This window comes from Rhipicephalus microplus, chromosome 3 (assembly GCF_043290135.1).
Source record: "Rhipicephalus microplus isolate Deutch F79 chromosome 3, USDA_Rmic, whole genome shotgun sequence".
NCBI lineage: Eukaryota > Metazoa > Arthropoda > Arachnida > Ixodida > Ixodidae > Rhipicephalus > Rhipicephalus microplus.
Genome location: NC_134702.1, coordinates 124502271 through 124508243, shown reverse-complemented (window position 1 = coordinate 124508243; position 5973 = coordinate 124502271).

Below are 5973 nucleotides of genomic sequence, written 5' to 3'. Positions count from 1 at the left end.
TTTTTGCCTGAAGCCTTTTGAAATTCTTTATTTGTTTTGTAGAATGGCCACGAAGTTATAGGAGACATGTTCATTTGAAGTTTATTTTGTCTCAATAAACTTTCAGACTGAAGCAAGGCCGGCTTTCAAGGGGTCTTAAAATGTTACTCATGGCCCTGGATGCCCTCACGTCACTGGATGGCATTAAAACAATGCAAAAAATGGATGCGAAAAGTGTAATACGGGTGTAAATAAATACCACTTCATCAATTTCCAAAAAGGCTCACGTTTGCTGCATTAGAGGCATCATACGAGTTGCCAGAAAAAAAAAATTTTACCTCTTATCAAAGGAGGTAAAAAAATTCTTTTCTGGCAGCTGGAATAATATCTGTAATCAGCGTTTTAATAACCCGCAAAGTTAACCGCAAAAACCACAATACAGGTTTGAATAAATACCTCTACATTAGCCCCAAGGAAACCTTAAATGAGAATTAAAAATACCTCTCAACAGTCGCCGCAAAAAACTGGTAAGTGTATTAAAAAGTAACCTCTAAAGAACTCGAATAGAGCCACAAATAGGCTTAAAAAAAACCCTTCAATACAGCCTCAGAAACTCGGTAGCAGTAATAAACCAATACTACCACAGCGGCCACCTTGAACCATTGAATGAGCTTTAAAAATAACTCTCGCCAATCGCCGCAAAAAACTGGTAAGTGTAGTAAAAAATAACCTCGCAGGAACTCTATAATAAAGCCACAAATAGGCTTAAAAAAAAAACCCAAGACAGCCGCAGAAACTCGGTAACAGCAGTAAATAAATACTACCGTGGCGGCCACCATAAACCCTTGAATGAGCTTTAAAAATAACTCTTAGAAAGCACCGGGAAAACTTTGTTTAGGCAGTAAAAATTTACTCTCTCTATACTCGCTGAAAACCTCACTGGGGTAAATAATTACTACTCTCCCTACGTTCAAAAACCCAGTTAGCACGAGAGTAAATTTTTACCTCGGTAGTAGGTGGTATAAAAAACCCAGGAACGGTAGTGCGCTAGAGGACAAATGATTTACCCAGATTTTGGGGTTATTTCAGGTCATTTTTGTTTAGTGTGTAGGCTCATTCCATAGATACCCCCACCTGATTGATTGAGTAGTGGAATGCTTTTCGGGCAACGTAGAGGGCAGTCGTGCCAGCGCACTGCTGTAGCTCTTTCGCTATAGCAACAACTACATAACGGCTTGGCCAAAAGGAATGCAGTGTGCCAGAAACATTACGCTATCATATTGGTTCCCCAAGCATACAAATTGCCAAGTCTGTGTTCTCACATAAAAGCTAGAGAAGTGCCGGCGAATGCGACCGGTGGCTGTCGGTGATGGGAGACGTACGTTCTCTGTGAGTGCTGAAATCGCGTCGCATCGATGTTGGTTCTTGCGCGGACACCATACACAATAACAAATGCTTCATTTAGGTTAATTAATACCAATAATGTGCTGTATTGTCATTCTTAATCGTCTAAATCCTGTATTATGAATCCCAGAAGCAAGGATAACACAATTGTACGGGCTCGGTTGATGGACCTAACCTTTGGTGGAAATCATGGTGGTAGAACATGTAGTGTACAGATTCAAACTAGGTACACTATCCCCTTCAGTCAAGGCGTACACAACTGTGTACGCGAAATTTGAAAGCATATCACACTGTGAATATTTCTTTAAATAACCAGAAACTTAGTGTGCACATTTCTGCCCACGTTCTGAGGTGACAATGAGTGGTCGTTTATTTTGTTGTGCAGCGTATTAATGCAGAGGATCACTTTGCTTGAGACACTACTATGTTCAACGATTGTTCGGCGTGAGTTGTTCCAGGACAAACGTAAAAAAGCATTTTTTTCTAGAAGAAAATACAGCCCAAAACAAGGTTTGAGTGAATATTGAGCGTAATTGTTGGTTCGTCTATGCAAGTGCTGAAGCTGACAGGTGGCAGAACATTAGAATATTTAGTTACACACTTTTTAACCTTAATACTGAAACATGCACAAAACAACACTTTCCTTCATTTTCTGACTTGTAATGTATCACTGAGAGCCTCAGACTTAGATTTATGTCGGGCGAATTTGATGCGTTTCTGACAGTGCACAACAATTCGTGACCGAAGGTGATATAAATTGCCCGCCATTATAGGCCCACCGTATCTGCTTACTGCTTCCCAGCATAATCGCAATGGAAGGCAGAGCTTCTCAGCTTGGTACACCATGTGGCCCGCCATAACAAGCAGCACCCATCATCTGCTTAGTGCTTCCCAGCATCATCGCAATGGTGGGAAGAGCTTTTCAGCTTCGTACACCATGTGGCCCACCATAATAAGCACCACCCACCATCTGCTTAGTGCTTCCCAGCATTATGGCAAAGGTGGGCAGAGCGTCCCATGATTGCCCACTATCTAGCCTGTACTTTCCACCATCGTTTCCACTTTACTCACCTTCTGTACACCATACCACCCAATATGTCCCGTCATATCCACCATAATTTCCACTACGTCCCACCATATTCATCATAATTTCCACCATACCCACTATTATTTCCACTACGCCCACCGTGTTTTTCAGTATCCAACATGGCAGTTTTTACGATAGGGTATTTATTCGAACTAAGGGCGCACGTGTAACAGAGAGCTACTGCATCCTATATCCGAAGTCCAGTGCCTAAGTGCCTGGCACTTGGACGGAGTAGTTGGAATCAGGTCACCCAAACTGAGGCACTCGTACGCTGGTATCGGGTAGTGCGGTTGTGACAGCATCGGGCATTGCTCTCAACCGTGCTGTTCACTACGTATACTGTGTGGCCGCTTCACCCTTTGTTGTGGTCCGAGGTGTGAAATCACGAGATCACCCTTGCTTCCTCAGTGCGTATGGCATAAACTGTCAAATGCCGTAGTCAGCAGCTTCACGTGTTCATGGTATGAGCGCGACGCGTCAGTGCCGCTTCCAAGGTGGCCGTAGCTACAATTTGGATTAGCGCTTCTAAGAACCCTCAAGCGCAGTGTCCGTGTGGCATATTCGGTCAGCTTGTACGCGGATAAAAGTCTTCGGTGCAGCGCGTGAGCGCTGAAGTGATATATCTCTTCGCATGTATACACGATTCAATGCCCCTTGTGGAGCATTCTTTAGACGTCATCACGAACAGAAGAGTGAAGTTATTCCAAAGTGCTGTCCTGCCCAATCATTCTTGCAATGTTTGCAGGCGAACGTCCTGCAGTCAAAACGCGAAATGTATCATGGGAATGTGTTTCTAAAGCATATTGCAACTGTTTTTTTTTTTCAACACAGACGACTTATCTCGTCGAGTGGCTGGTTTCACTGGACCTCGACCTTCTCAACGAGCAAGATTGGCGAAAGTGAATTCGGTCACAACCATGGTGCGGGGCTCTGTTGACCTCGGAGTGCATGCCGTGATTTCCATTCTGTTGAGGCAGAAACTTTTTGTGAACAAGAAAGTGATACAGGTACATAGAAATTACAGCTTCAATATACTGAGGGCATCATTGCATGTGGCTATACGGACGGGCCGTAGTTTATATGAACGCATATAACAGCTTGAAAGAGTCGAATTCTCATTTCAGCTTAAGCATTATCGAATATCTGCTTTTAAAACTAAGTTATGCTGATCGCGGAATCGGAATCTCTCGTGCTTGCTCTCCCAATAAACTGCCAATAAGGCAGTTTACAAGTGCAATTTCGCGCAGCTGGGATGGTACTGGTCAAGAGGGTGCGCGAACATTCATGAAGCGACTGCGAACACATTTAGTTTGTACCGCTGTGTGTGCACTTGCTAAAACAAGTGAAATAGATCATTAACAAAATGCAGGGAACTTAATTGCTACCCTGACAAATAAATTGCCGGAAAGACGACTTCTACAACGTGTAGTTCTGAAAATGGAAACTCGTAACTAGGGCTTCTTTCTAATACTCCAGTATTGCTGTTTGTACATGCGCAAGCGTTTTCAAAATAAATTGCTAATTGGGGGTAGATAGCAATTAAAAAAGTCATATTTAGGTCAAGTACCCTCCTGTCTTTCTATAAAATTGCTTTCCTGAATGTTAAAGCCCATTTCAAACTATGCTAGTGCCCACTTGTAAATCGTATTAATTTCTGTGCCACGCTCAGAGAAAATGTGCTCGTACATCCGTCCATCTTTCTCCAGAAAGGGGATCCTCGCCTTAAAGAAATAACAGACTCAATCTAAAAAAACGAATTCGTGCAACAACAAGTTTTTCACGAAAACGAAATAATTTCCAATTTCCTCTCCCTTGCAAACGTCCACCACATTTATTATGCACATCGCATGTCAAGACAACTGAGTGCGACGAAACAGCAATCCCGCAACAGAACCAACCAAACGCACATTCCACTCACAATATATGCTCGTCAATGACCAGCATTCTCCGAAAAGCGCTTAGCTGTATTCGCTCCTCACTTGACCTGCGCAAACTGCCTTCGATCGCACTTGCGTAAGCTCCATTTTTTTGTACCCAAGACTGGCCCTGCGCCGGCAACAGTTGCACGTGCCGAGCGTTGTAATTCAAGCGTGTATTGCTTGTTGAGGCTGCTTGTTCTTATGCACACCGGCGTCCTCGTTCACGACCGTGGTGCGGAGGCTCACTGTTTTCCGTTTTCGTGCAGAGCCGGTTTTTCGATATCTCTTGTGGCTTAACAAATGAGTTTGTAGTCTATTTCAGCGCTGTGTGGCAGCTGCACAACAACGGAGCAGAAACGGCTTCCTTGGCTACATCGGTGCGCTGCGTCCTCTGCTTACTTGCGTCCATTGTTCTGAGTTCGCTCCGCGCTGTCTCGCTGTGTTATGTAAATTTAACACTAGTAAATCTTACGAAGCACTTCCGACGAATCTCGCGAGGTTGAGGATGTATGGCACTAGACATAGGTGCGCTGTTATGTGATTTAAATGGAAGGAGTAGTGAGAAGTCACAGCATATCCTCGGAGTGAATCATCAGTGCGGGCAAGTTTCGGAGGGTTTAATCCGTATATCGCAAATACGTCCGCTCGTCTATACAGCCGAGTTTGTCTGTCTGTCTGTTTATCGAAACACTCGAACTATGTGAACACCATCTGTTTAATTTTTCGTTCTGGGTGTGGTTACGACAGACAGCTTGGGCAGACAAGTCTCCGCCTTTAAGGAATAAGAAAATTCGCCCTTAAAATATTTCTGCCCAAGCACTACAGCAAAAGCTGATAAGGGCGGCCCCGATGCTTAGCAGTGGATTGAACCATGGCACTGCAGCGTTTCAGAATTACTGGTTACAAGTTCGTGCTTTTAATGAGATTAGGCATAGCTTTTGTTCGGGTTTACGACAGTGTTTGTGCGAAGCTACATGGTGTCGAGCTCAATCCGGTGAGCAGCGGGGGCCACTTTTACTGCACATGCGCGTCTCCCCTCTCCTATCTGCATTCTTCCTGCGGCAATTTCATTCCACTTCTAATAGGCATTCCTTCCTCCTCTCTCTCTCCTCTCCTACGCTCTTTCTCTTGCCTCACAATGTTGTTAAACGCAGCATCTGTCAAAGGCGAGTCTCTTGATTTAAAACATCGACTGCTCGTGCTGTACAACTGCTGACTGGGGCACTCGTGTATATAGGCACTGGATCTTGACCGCACCTCAATGCCGGGGGGTGATTTCCCTTGTGCGTTGCTGAACAATCAAAATTCGAAGCGTGCGCGTTAACTGAAGGCGGACTGCATTTCCTCACGTTTGCTTAGGGGGTGGGGAAATTTTTTTTTCACATGCCGCAAATTGTGTCTGGTATGGTCATGGTCAAGGAAGAATGTAAAAGCGGTTAATTGCGTTTCACAATGCCTTAATCACAATGGTCATTGTCGAAGGACAGACGCTCAAAGACGTCGCAGACGAAGCAAATGCGCTGCTGAAGAAACTCACATCTAAAGCAGCATTCGTCTCGGCGAACGCGCTCTCACAATCATCAC